The following is a 12,500-nucleotide window of genomic DNA, read 5'->3' as shown; positions in this document are numbered from 1 at the left end:
ATGGATTTCAATATCCTCGACTCAATTTATGAACCGATTTTATATATATGCATGGCACATTGTTCATAAAGGGTAAAATTGTTTGTCTGTTCTAATTTATACCCATATTGCTCTGCCCACAAAATAATGCCACTCCAAATGGCGCTCATAAGTTGATCTTTAATACTGAGAAACTAACTTCTGTTCTCATGCATTTTCAAGACATGAAAGTATAAACTTAAGACGAGATTTCATGGCTAATAGTGTTATCTGAGATATATTGAAAACTTTTTACCCGAAAATTGGCTGTCGTAAACGCACATCATAGAGCCACGGGACCCTTTCAAAAGTTCGAAAGCGGTTCGGCTGAAGAGGCTGAGAGATTCGTCCGAAATATTTTGATTCAAATCGAGCTAAATTGTTGCGTGCTTGTTAATGATATTAGAAAATAGTCCTGCTACCAAGCTACCAAATCGACATACAAGACCGTTCGCTACATCAGATCATTTCACTGAACAAGCAAACAACAAACAAAAAAACAAACAAACAAACAAGGGATGTTGTAGGTAGGGACGGAGCTTTGAGGTTCAAAAACAAGTCTGTTGGCATCAGGAAGGACCTCATTCTCTCACATGGCAGTGGCCAGGAACGCAAGAAGACCGCTTGAAATATTTGACATCAGGAATTTTGAGCAGAAGGAATACCTGATGACCTCTAATAATGCAGATCTCATTTGCACCAATGACTCTTTATCTCGCATTCCCAGTAACAAAATCCCAGTTCCCAGGGATCAAATCTCATTTCACACAGAAAAATCAGGTCAATCCCAGCTCCCATTTTACCTCTTCATGACCCTCAATATCGACCCCGAGATACTGGCAACACAGACAGATCGGAGCGAGGTCCATACCTAAAAAACCGAGGACCGATATTCCCTCAGTACGACCCAGGGGCCCGTTTCTCGGACCTCCCGAGAACTTTTCGGACCCGATAAGCCTAATACGAAACTGTCATTTGCTTGCTTTGGCAGGCTGTTCTTTTGACATGCTTTCAAAATTACAAAAAGCAAAATGATTGTGAAGTTTAATGTCTTAAAGTCCCTCTGTTCATAAGATATAGCGCGGATTGTGACACCCGAAAAGGGCCCGAAAAGTTTCGGGACTTTCGAAAAACGGGCCCCAGGAGTCCTTTTCTCGAAAGTCCCGAAACTTTTCGCGCCATTTTCGGGTGTTACAATTCCCTATGTATTTTAAGAAGGGAAAGGACCATATTGGATCATATTTCCTGAGCACTCGAGGCCGATCAAAACAACCTTGGATTTAAGTCATCAAACTTCTGCTTTTTGTTATCTCGAGAACACCTTAAAGTGCCCCTGTGACCAAAAAATCAATTCATATTTTTCTTTGGATTTCAAAACTATGTTAACAAAACACTAAGTGACCCACGTTTTAAGCCTTGATTTCAAAAAGACACCTCTTTATTTTAACTGTAATTTTCCTATTTAATGGTCCGCCATTACTAACATTATGTTCTTGAGAGAGCTGGATCGAGGAGAAAATGACGTCGAAGGCTCACTAGTTTAAGAATGCAATACGTGTGTACGTCGCAGAATTAATATGCAGCACGGGGGTTTTGGGCTTTCAGACTTTTAAACTCACGCTTTGCATATATAATAAGCTGCGTTCACACGCTGAAATTTTAAGCTAGTGAGCCTCTGACGTCACTTTTCCCTGGATCCAACCGTCTGAGGTCCAATCGGTCAGTTTTGGACGTGAGTAATGGCGGACCGTGAAATCCAAAACTTACACTTAAAGTAAACGGCCTTTGGATAAAAATCAAAGCTCAAAATTTTGCCAGTCAGATGTTAAGCAAACACACTTTCAAAATCTGAAGGAAAAAAGGAAGTGGTTTTTTTGATCACAGGGGCACTTTAAAAGATCAGCTTTCCAAAACTAGCGGATAGCAGTTTCAATTCACAAATAACTTTCGGGCCCGAAGAGTTTTCCGAGTCTTTCGAGAAACGGGCCCGAGGGCCAGCTTGGTCAGCAGAAGATTTATTACACGACTGGAACCTGCATTTAGAATTTGTATACTTTCATGATATTTCTGTATAGTACTTTTCGCTTAAAGATGAGGATTCCGTCACTTCAACTGCTTTACCGTTATTCGAGTCCGTGAGAAAATGTTAAAGGACAGTGTTACGGTATTGCTCGTGTTCGAGACGTAGCGAATGTCACCGTTTATAAGCCAATCGGAAGTGACGTTATAATTCATGCGGGAAATTTACACTTACGCGTGAAAATTCCTCTCAGCCCTTAGCTCATTAGTGATTGTTTCATAATCAAGAATTTCTTTACACGCACGCGCACGTGAAAATTCCCGCACGAATTATAACGTCGCTTCCGATTAGCTCATAAGTGATTTAATCTCGTTCCCAAAGCCCACGTATCTTTTGGTCGGCGCCAAGCCACGGAGCTCCGGAATAATAAATTTCCGGAACTCCAAGATTTTAGGAGTTCCGGTTTGACCGAAAAGTGAAATCGGAGGATCATTAGAGCTCAAGGGTCTACAACAGCAGCGACAAATCTTCGTAATTACAAGTTTAGTTGGAAAGTTTTGCTCCATATTCGTAAATTACAAGCTATTTTACACTCGGCCGGTAGTTTAAGCATGAGCAGTTTGATAAATCAATTAGCCAATCAACACAGTTCTGGAATTGAATATTCCAGAGCTCCGTGTCTTGGCGCTTACCAAAAGATCCGTGGGCTCTGGTGACGAGATTGATAAGTGATGACATTCGTTACAACTAGAACATGCGTGATACCGGGATACTCTTCTTTTTATATTTCAAGATTTATGTGTCAACTAATCCAATCGGGACTCTGTATTGATGTTTGCGCGAAAAGTAGTTCCTACTATCCGCCATCTTGATCTTGATTTTTTTATCTTGCATTGCGCTTAATCGCGTGGTTTATTCGATATTAGCCCTCGCGGAACAAGAAATGAAGCGAGCTGATCGGTTGATTTTAGTTATTAGCCCTGGGACCACTTAAATCGTGTCATAATTAATCATATCTATTGCAAAAGCGTCATCTGATTTAATTTTATAATCAAAAATGCTTTGAAACTACTCATCAAAAAAAAAAAAAAATGTTACATAGATGGAAGTGCATTCCACGCAGTTGCCCTACGGTAAACAAAAGATCTTTCTAACGAGTTGGTTTTTCGGTTTTCCTTTCTTAGTTGGCTTTACCGCCAAGAGCACCGCCTTCGTGATAAACAAGACAGATAATTAATTCTATGTCGTTACTTTGTTTCGGCATTCAATTTATCAAGTTCCGTTCATTGATTAAAAATGTCCTGTCCTTTTTAAATGTTTAGAATCACACTTAACTTTAGTGAACAGTGGTTATTAATTAAATGCATTCGGCTTGTTTAGCGGCGCAGTTGATAAGTGAAAACGCCACTTATCTCCGAACAACCGAAGCGAAACAGAATGGCCACTCGTAATTTAAATACTCAGAATACTCCAGTATTAGTTCAGTTCGTACGTACGTGCGTAATGTTTCAGCTTTACTAATAGAGAAATCAACTATTCCCCTTGAAATAAACTTCTTCAGTGAAGCACGCAGGAACTTTCGATGGAAACGGAATGCCGAACTTCTTGATTGCTTTCCAAACTTCCCAAACTCATTCAAGTGGTTTTCACTCAAGGTCACAGTTCCCAAACTACTGATAAATCGTCACAAGTGCGTTAAACATCCACTGATTACAAAGCACGCATCATTTCTTGTTTAGCTAATGAAAGTCCAATGACTTTTCAAGTTGAAAAAAGTCGTAGCAAGGTTGCTTCAGATGTTTCTGCACTCTCAACATTACTGACCCGTGAGCACAATTAATTAATTTTATACTTTCCTATTTAGGAAGGTAAATTGTTCAATAATTTACCTTCAGGATACAGTCGTCAAGGTCTGATTAACACCAATTTGCGATTAAATATCCGCCGAGTCAACTAAATATTGAAGCTTAGTCCTTTAAAAAGAAGCAAGCAAATGTCTATGTCAGAATTGAAGGCTACAAACTTTTTTTTTTTCAAATCGAAAGATTAACAGTAATTCAAGTTTTCTGTTATCCAGGATTTAGTTTCATCTGGCTTTGAACAAAACAACTGGGCCAAGAGCTTTCTAAAAGTAAGTTGCTTATGCTTGTACTACATAGATAAATGCTTTCTTCTTTTGCTCAGCTAGTAATGGCTATTAGTGTGTTCGACAGTGAAAAGCAGTATAACTGGCAAGGGAACGCCATTTGGCTAAACACAGGCTGAACTCTGTTTGGATAATCGCCTCATAAAGTTTGCTAAGACTCACTCAGCTTCGATGGCCGCCCCGGCAGGGTTTTCAAAACGAACCGGCGACCACCGGAATTACGCCGGCTACTTGATTACATGTCGCCGATTACTCTGGTTACAGCAAGCAGCTCGTGACAAACAATGCAATCTCGGCGTTGCTTTTTATCCATAACTACACTCTCAATTTTGCAGCAATAATATAGATGCAATTCTAGGTTTTCACGTGACGTCATCAAAACTAAAAAATAAGGAATTATCAATTCTTTTGAGATTTTAGTTTAGTTAGTTATTAGAACAGCTGAAGACTTGTCTTTTCACAAATTTTCAGTTTGATAGGGTTTTTCGTCTTGTGATAAAGCAAGGTTGAATTTCTAAGCTTTTGCGTGACACGATATTAAAATTGCGGTTGAGAATGCTATCACGTACGTTAAAAAAGTGACTTATCTGCTGAGATTTTGCAATCTGAACAGTCCTTGTATGAGTATAATGAGCCCTCAGAAGACGACTACTGGCTTTTTATAGCAAAACTCGATAACATATTTTTTTGTCAGCACCCGGCTGCCATGTTTGTGCCCCTGAGAGGGACACAAACATGGCGTCTCTCCTTATAAATTTGAGTAAAACATTTCTGCGAATATATCCCGCACGAAACATCGCACAGAGCTGAACCTTTGTGAGACTGTTTGAATATTCATCTTCTTTTATCTCTTTGATTCTTGACTTAATTTATTGAATGGTTTTGATGATGGTGTGACAGTGAAAACCGGCAATAGGAAGAAAGCTCATTTTTGTGCCGTTTGCATTCAGACAAGTGTGTTTGTCGCCATCTTGAATTGAAAATAAGTGGCCTTGCCAACCTCGTTTGGGTGTGCGGTGATTTTTCGCTTCCACTGAACTGCATCAAAGAAGTATCAGCAATGTAAACACACTTTTTTTCTTTTGGATTCAAGAAGCCCTAAGGTAGGTGACGAAATTCGGCCATTTCACATTAAATCACTTAACTAGTTGTCAGACTTCATCATTGTTCATTCGACCATATGATTACGACGTTGCTTATTTTACGTACTGATTCTTGAATAAGCTTCGGTCGACTGATTTGATAGTAAAGCTTCCAAGAGAGTGTTTTCACTCACCTGATCAGTAAGCTTGTTTTTCCACCGAAACAAAAGAAAGCGTTTGCATGATGATAGAGCTCGATTCCCGGAGGATTAGTTGGGGACACCAACATGGCCGCCGTGACGTCACGTGAAAGCACCTTATGAAAGTCGTTAGAAAATGCAAATTTTGCTGTCTGTGTACGTAAATAAGACAGTAGACGAACAATGGAAGTTCAGATTGCGGTTTTCTGGTGGTGCCCAGCTGCATTATAAAAAATGAATCATACTGCTTTTTGAAATTATTCAGATCGATTGCTACAACAAGTTGCAAAAATAGTGGAGACAATTCACCTTCTTGGGGCGTTTTTAATTAACCTATTATCTCTCACACTGCAGTCCCGTTCTTCCCCTTATCAGTGTTGCTAGCAAGACGAAAAATTTGTTGCAAACTTAAACAGTTAACATTGAAAGGGGGAGAGGGGAATGGAAGTGAGAAAGGTTTAAATTCTAGATACGGCGGGTATTGGAAGCTAGAAAAGGTGTTTTTTTTTTGCAACTTGTTGTAGAGCGCTAAAAATGGTATTTCCGTTCCGAGCCTCTAGATGTCAACATTTTCTGGGGACAATGCCCCCTCACCCCCCTTAAGTTGAGGGGCCTTGCAAATGAGGGGCCCTCAAATGTCAATGTCCGTCTATTTCTACAGAGACCGAATCATACATAGACCGTATTCATAAATGGCGGCCAAGAAATTATTCTTTAGTCTTTGTGCTAATCATCCTCACTAGCCTCACTTTGAAGCAAACGTTTTTTTTTAATTTGTCCGTTCTAACGAGGCTAGTGAGGACAGTGATCAGCATTAAGACAAAAGACAAATTTCTTGGCCGCCATTTATGAATACGGTCTATGTGATATTTTACTCGCGGCCTGGCAAAGGAAATTCTCCCAAAATGGGATAAGCGAGATTATTTTCACCATAATCAGAGGACAAATCGCGTGGTGTAACTTCGTCACATGGCGATTGTCCCAACTATTTCCACATATGTGCTACCGGAGGCCTTTTATTCTACGAATACTTTTGTTCCAAAGAGAAAGACAATGACGATCGCCATTAGTGTTAATTAATAACTGCTTTTCAATAGGATGTCCTAGATGTGTGAAATTGTCGACGATTTGATTTTGGTCCATAACCTCTTGCAGAAGACACCACACTCGTGCTTAACGAGGTAGTGTCTCTGGACACAGGCAACTGAGAAAAATGAGTAGACTGCGAGCAGTCTCAATTAAAGAGCGCATGGCGAACAGTCAGTGCTGGACCTGCAGGTCGCAAATATCGCGGGCGTCGGTTATAGCGAAAACCGTATATACCCGTAATTCTAAGTTCAATGCTTCAATCAAATAGTTGTCTCTTGTTTTTTTTCTACTTAAACATTTTTCCTAAGTAACTATAGTTAAGACTCACTGTGTCAGAAGACAATCACAGCATAAAGAATCGGGATAAACTGATAAAAAAGAGGATGTCCTCATGAATAAAAAAACAAGGAAGTAAATTCGATAGGATACTTTATGGTCTTTTGAAAAAAAAAACAACAGCCAGTGAGCTGATATAGCGTTCGCCTGGTGTTCAATTCACATTTCCTTAGAAGCAAGTAAGGTTAAAAAACTGTCATTTCACACCCACGAAATAATTTATTTCCTGTGTCGTCAGATCCGATTTGCGTCGATGTCAACTGAGGCTGAACCATTAGGCGATGCATTAGTCAGTCTTGACGGAAACCAGCTTCATTAATTAGAAATCATGACACAACTTCAACGAAACGAATTTAGGTGGACTTGAAAACTGGTAGCCTGATAACTTTAATTATTGTATTTGGAAAACTTTATAAATTTCCACAGCTTTTGAGCCTGAAATAATGGATTTTAGCTTTCGGGGCAGGTGGCGTCTCTTGTGGCAAAAGAATGAGGTATTTTGAACAAACGACCGGGTAAAATGTACGGACTAAGGGAGATTTTTAACTATATGACACCAAATTATAATTTGCTGCGCAAATGGTCTCAAACAGACAAACAAAAAGTACTGGCAGTTATTCAGCTCGCATGTGGTGGGGCCTCTCCGTTTCTAATGTTTCCGCTGGATCTTTTTGCAACTTAGCAACCTGCTTTCTTATCATGATCGGTTAAAATAATTAATGCTGCCTTTTCAGATTTTCAAAGCAACTTTTTGAATTGAAAATGCAAAGTGCGAGGATTTGATTTGGTTTAGTCAAAATTGCTCGAGTTTTTTTAATTGTATTAAAGCAACATTGATTTTTTACTTTACTGGCAGCTAAATTTCTTACTGAACGTTTCATTTACCTTGCTGGAAACCAAAATGCGTTTACCATTCAAAACACGTTGTTATTGTCACCTTGTTGTAGTTGTATGCCGAAGCTAATGGAGCCTTAATAAAATAAGCGGTAATGGTTTTCCGTCAAAAAGAGGAGAACAGCTTTTGTACATATAAGGTACGACTTACAGGGATGTATACAAGGCTAATCCGTAAATTGTCCTTTGGTGACGTACTCGTCGACAGAACGAGAAATAAAAGGGATTATCGTTCCAAATATATCATCTTAGATAAGGTGGAATTACGGTCCAGATATACTGTGTCGAAACACATTTTAAAGTTCTGAGTGAATATTGGCAAGAAGCCATTCTGTTTGTGTAAGATGTTAGATTGCATAAACACGTCGTTTCAATGCATCTAATGTTCCTTTGCTTTGAAAAAAAATAAGGAAAAAAAAATGTATATATATATATACTGCACAGATGAGGCCCAGGAGGCCGAAACAGTACTGTCTGCAGTTATATATATATATATATATATATATATATATACATATATATATATTATATTCATATAATATATAGCATATAGCTATGTTTATATTATATAATGATTGTAGAGGATGCTTTAGGATATTTCTAGACTCGTTCTTGTGGAAAAAAATCCGTCGAATCAGTTACTTGCGAATACTCTTCTATTTCAATGGCAGTTCATAATTGTTCTTTCTGAAAAGATTTGAGGATGTATGTGTTTTACTACTAAAGTGATATATTACTTAAAAGTTTACCAGTGCATGCACTTACGACTGCAGGTGGAAAATACTTTTATATATATACAAGCCGACATTAAGCTATTTACCCAACCATACATTGTTTGTCACCCTTTAAACCACGACATTAGAAAATTAATAAAAGTTCCGGAAGGAATTCCCCAGAAGTTAATGACAGAAAAATGTCTTTTACGCCGTTTTGCGGTTAAAAAAAGATTGCCTTTCAACAAACAAAATTTCTGTCTTAAAACTGGATTGGATGAGAATGGAGCGTTTCGTTTCCGTACAAATTACTCAATTCACAATGAAGTGTGATCCGCTTTGCTGCGACTGATCCAACAGGCTGATGTCGTTAGGTCAGCGAGAAAATCGCACGTCAACTAACAATGTGTTGAACATAAACATTTCTAAGTGGAAATTTAAGGTGATTACTGCCCGTGATTGTGCAGAAAACATCACTGACGGTAATTCTCTAAACGTCCTTTCAATTGGTAATTTTTAAAAGCGTTGCAGCAGCGCAAAATTTCGAAAATTCGGTTCAATGCCGCCCACGGTTTAATTCAATACGTTTTCGTAAATTGCGCCCAATTTGTTGCGTAATTTATCAGTGAGGAACAAGCTATGCAGGAAGTCTTATTCACTTGATCCTTCAAGGGGAACAAATTTACATATTCAGTTATGACGCGATGACAATTTCTCGTTTTATCAAATGTAGGTGAAGAGAAGAAAGTCATTTCGGGGCCTTTTGTTAAGCTGCGGAATTCGAGGCTGTGGAGTGTGTGCCGAGAATTTAATAACAAATGCAAGAAACCGGCATAGCAGCCGAATGTGAGGTAAGAATTCTCTATATTCTTTGCGATCTTTTATGGGAAATTCATGAATGTTGACTCGGAAGCCTTTAGTTGAGTAAAGCGAAGACTTTTTCTTAAATTGGCATCAGAGAAAATGTTTCTCTATTACCTTAAAATCGTTATTACTTACAAAGACACAGGTAATTTTGTGCCAAGATCGGAGTATCCAAACGTTCAATAGGAAAAAGATAAAATTATTTATGCTACAGATTAAAGACCTAATAAAAAAAAGAGGGGATTATACCTAATGAAAGAGCACTGATATATTTCTTGGAAGTGTTGAAAACTTCCTTTTTCAACATGGCCGTGGCGGCATCCGATTAAACATTTGTTTCCGAAATTTTTATTTCAATAGCTGCAGTTTTGATTCAGTGTTTTGCAATGCCTTCTTACCGTTCCTTCTGAGATGAATTTGGAACTCGACGCCAATTTTTTTAGTTTGACCACATAAAGTGTTCCTGCATCTGTGATAAGGATTATACGCAATATTTGGGTGTGGATTTTAAAAACCTGCGGATAAATTAAAGTATGCGCGTGTGCTGATTCTCTAACAGAGAATGTATGGAACAGATACATTTAGGGACTTGGAAGCCGAAAAGTGAATTCACTGGTTGATTTTGCCACTTTGAAAATGTTATCTGCCCTTTTTTTTTTTTATGAAAAGTCACAACATAGTTAGCCCTCCGAAAATTATCAAATTTTGATTTCATTTAATTTTAAACTCTTGCATGACCTTCGTCTTTTCGAAAAATTTTCATCGATTCTCTCATAAGTACCCCTGATTGTAAATTGAACTGTGACATTTGCCATGCAGTTACGTAGTAACGATTTTTGTTGTTGAGTAATGTTTCAGCCAATTCAGTTCATTTCTTTACGAAGCTGGTGTCATAAGTATATACCTATTTTTCCTTTGCGGAAGTTCTTATTCACAATATCTATGGTTTTGCATGTTCAAGATCATTTTGAGGAAGACAAGGATGCCTTTGGAGGCCTTTTGACTCTCTTTCGCTTTCTTGTTTCCTTGTTTTTCTTTCGTGGGAATGGGGAAGGAGTTTTATTTTTAATATCTTAGCTTTTTTTTCTGCGGGAGTTTACGTGCAACCTACTATTAAAAGTAATAAAGACACAATGGGTGATGCTAAAACGAATGCCTGAATTTATGGTCATAAAACATGAATTGGCTTTTTAAAGTACTAACAAAGTTCATAGCTGTGATTTTGAAAAGCATAGCCTCTGGCGATTCAGCTCGAGGGCCGGATTTCTTATTGTGTCAACAATTTCGGCTTGCTTTTCAACCTTTCGTCGATTTTTATCTCTTGTACAGTTGTGCAATCAAGCTTCGTACTGACATTCTAAACGTGGCGGACAGATTTCATCAAATTGTACCAATGTACTTAATGGTTCTACAGTAATTAGAGAAGGCTACAACATTCGAGTGAGATTTACATCAGAATAACCGCGTTACTTAATCTTCCCTGATTTTTATTTTTTTTTCTTTGTATTGTTTTGTTTATTTCTTTTGCCTCCAGCCTCCATTTACCATTTAAAAACGTCATATAGTTAATCCGCTTTCGCTGTAACTAGTAAAAAAGACTTCTTCGCTTATTGGCTCGTGAAATTGATCTCTCGGGAAACGGACAGAGATAAACTAATCTTTAGCCCCCGAGAAGACAAAAAAGCCTTTTCTTTTCTTCCTAGAAAGTCAATATCTTGCGCGGTTTTCATTTAAACTAGACGCACTTTTTGCTGTAAAATTATTCCAAATCATTCCATAGTTCATGAATTATTCTACTTCACAAGCAAATGAAAAACAAGTTGACTTACGCAGCACATGTTTGTGGAATTTGAGGTAAGGCACGTTGCAACCGCGGCGTTGTCAAATAGAGTTTAAAGTTTTAGTAAATTTAAGTCGGTTAAGGTTCTATAACAACTACAAACGTAGCGAGTGAACCGTGCGCTAATTGCGGCTAGAACATGCTCCAACAAGGACCAATTGCAATGCTAACGGGAACGTCACGTCACATGCTCCTTTTGCAGTACTTTACTGGTCCCAAGCATTTCTTTGTTTCTGAGTTAAAGATAAAATAAGTTAGCTCCGGAGTTTATTGAAGATACTTGGAAAGACAAAGCCGTAATTTTAACTCATCGCCATTCTGAAGGCAACAGTGTAAAATATGCCCAACATATCAGCCAAAAACAGTTCAAACTAAAGCTACACATCATTCTAAATGATTGAATGTAATCGAGTTGTGTTCAGATGACCTAAATAGAAGCATGTATTGTAGTGACATGTTTTACTGTAAATTGCAGAAAGGATATTTGGTTCCAAGCAATCACTATGTTTATCACTGACTGACGAGAAAAGTGCAAACCATTCAGCAGGCTCGAAAGGGTTTCAACACTTAGAAGACTCTCTGTTTAGATCGAATGACGCTACAACACTGTATCACGTAACAGCAATGTTATGGTACCATATGAAACATTGATCATTTCCAAACAAGATGTGATCGATCATTATTGTGATGTAATAAGCTACCTTGGCAACGGGAAAGCCCAGCAAAAACACCCTCTATTTTGGATTTAGTTGCTCATATCTCAAAAACGACCTCGGTGACCCTATTTTTTATTGCTGAAAAGTGATTACAAGACCACGATGAAACTTTCGGCAAAGTTTAAAAAATTCTCTGGAAGGGATTCAGAGCCACCTTAAAGAAATCCAAAAATTAAGGTGGTTCTTAATCCACTAGACAGGATTTTTTTAAACTTTACAGAAAGTTTTGTCTTGCCCTTCTTATCACTTTTCGGAAATAAAAAAATGGGGGTCACCGAGTTCGTTTTTGAGATATAAGCAACTAAAGACAAAATAAAGGGTGTTTTTACAGGGCTTCCCGCTGTTACGGTGACATGTTACGTCATAACAATGACTGTATCTTGTTTAGCAATAATTCATGTTTCATTTAGTACCACAATATTGCCAATACATTACACAACGTTGCATGTGGCACCGTTCCTTCGAATAAGAGCGTCACTTGGAAGCGTTGAAACTGGTTCGAGCCTCCTTCAAACAAGAGAATTGTCTGTTTTAACAACCAATGTGGCTGTTGAGTGCAACATTAACATGAGACGAACTGAA

General features: G+C 38.2%; 1 protein-coding gene across 8 annotated transcripts in view; it reads left to right on the top strand.

Annotated features, from left to right (window-relative positions):
- The window catches only part of LOC138043772 (tachykinin-like peptides receptor 86C), a 49,063-nt gene that overhangs the window by 11,804 nt on the left and 24,759 nt on the right, over positions 1–12,500 (top strand). For 3 of the 8 annotated variants that reach the window (XM_068890202.1, XM_068890201.1, XM_068890207.1), the window contains exon 2: positions 9,232–9,349. The exons of 1 other annotated variant lie outside the window; for it this stretch is intronic. The gene's annotated coding sequence lies outside the window, so the exon portion shown is untranslated. Of the gene's footprint in view, positions 1–4,115; positions 4,170–8,722; positions 8,981–9,231; positions 9,350–12,500 lie in introns of those variants that run through there. 4 more of the 8 variants (XM_068890204.1, XM_068890203.1, XM_068890206.1 and 1 more) reach the window with 3 other exon arrangements.

The sequence above is a fragment of the Montipora capricornis genome, chromosome 3 (genome assembly GCF_036669925.1).
Source record: "Montipora capricornis isolate CH-2021 chromosome 3, ASM3666992v2, whole genome shotgun sequence".
Taxonomy (NCBI): domain Eukaryota; kingdom Metazoa; phylum Cnidaria; class Anthozoa; order Scleractinia; family Acroporidae; genus Montipora; species Montipora capricornis.
This window is presented reverse-complemented; position numbering and strand designations above follow the sequence as displayed.